Source organism: Mus pahari, chromosome 7 (assembly GCF_900095145.1).
Source record: "Mus pahari chromosome 7, PAHARI_EIJ_v1.1, whole genome shotgun sequence".
NCBI lineage: Eukaryota > Metazoa > Chordata > Mammalia > Rodentia > Muridae > Mus > Mus pahari.
The window spans coordinates 99,178,419-99,179,626 of NC_034596.1; positions in this window are offsets into that span (position 1 = coordinate 99,178,419).

Below are 1,208 nucleotides of genomic sequence, written 5' to 3' on the forward strand. Positions count from 1 at the left end.
TGGAGTTGGATCACAGCTGATCTTGCATGAAGGAATAATCCTAACTATAAATACAGCAGGTCACAGCCACCTGGGCTGTCACAGGTCTGTGTGCATTGGAGGGCTGGTAGACACTTGTGTCTATTTGACCTCTGGCCCTGCTCATATGCTGTGGTAGGTTCTTGTAGTCTAAGAATGTGAATGTTGCAAGGACCCCTACTGACCCTCTCCTCACTCAACATCGAGTTCAGCTTGGTGGCTAAACATTAAAGAGAGATTGACAACATCTGTCCCTAATGAACTTTGTGTTTGGGGATTCCAAGATCCCCTAAATCCTGGAATGAGCACTCAGATCTCTGCCATAAGAGAGGCAAATCAGTGGGAAGGAGAAACGCTGACATTAGAAACCCAAGGGAAAGCTCTGGGAGATGGATGATGGTCAATTTCAACAGATGTGAAAAAGGAAGTTTCCTCACCACCTGAGACTGAGCCAAGTGTATGAGCTCATTAGTGCAGCCCCACGACATAGGCAGGTGAGGCAGGAAGATCTGGAGTTTAAGCCTGCCTGGGCTACCTAGTGAGACTCTTGTCTCAAAACACAAAAACGAGAGGGACAAGAGAGGTGGAAACTAATGGGAAACAGAAGAAGGCCAGGAAAGTAGGGAAGTTGGCAGTGTAGCATGGTGTGGAGATGTCAGGATGGTATATGCAAGAACTCATGATCCATACCATCAGGAGGGTTGCCCCTGGGGACCTTCTGGGGAGCAGCTTCAGTAGAGTTTTGGTGAACCATAAATCAGCAGAAACATAAGGTGCTGTGCACAGTGACAAATCAGATAGACAGTGTTTCTAGCCTCTTCTGCAATATCTGGCCCTGGAGAGCCAACCAGCCAGTACCCATCAATCCTACCCACAGGGTACTTCCTGTTCCAGACTATGCTAAGTCCTCAGTCCTTGGCATTGATGTCTCCATACTGCACAGGGCAGAAAAAATAACCATCACAGAAGGTTGAGAGGAGATGGTTCGGCTAATAAAGGGGACCGAGTTCAATCCCAAGCACCCACATAAAAAGCAGAGTTTGGAACACACATTTGTAATCCCTTGACATTCTTGAGAGCCCCCAAACCCTCAACCAAAGCTTTGTGTGAGGAACATTCTGTTTGAGGAGCATTCACTTTGCAATAGCTTCACCCTCCAGCATCCTCCTGTATGAAATGCAGTCCTATGA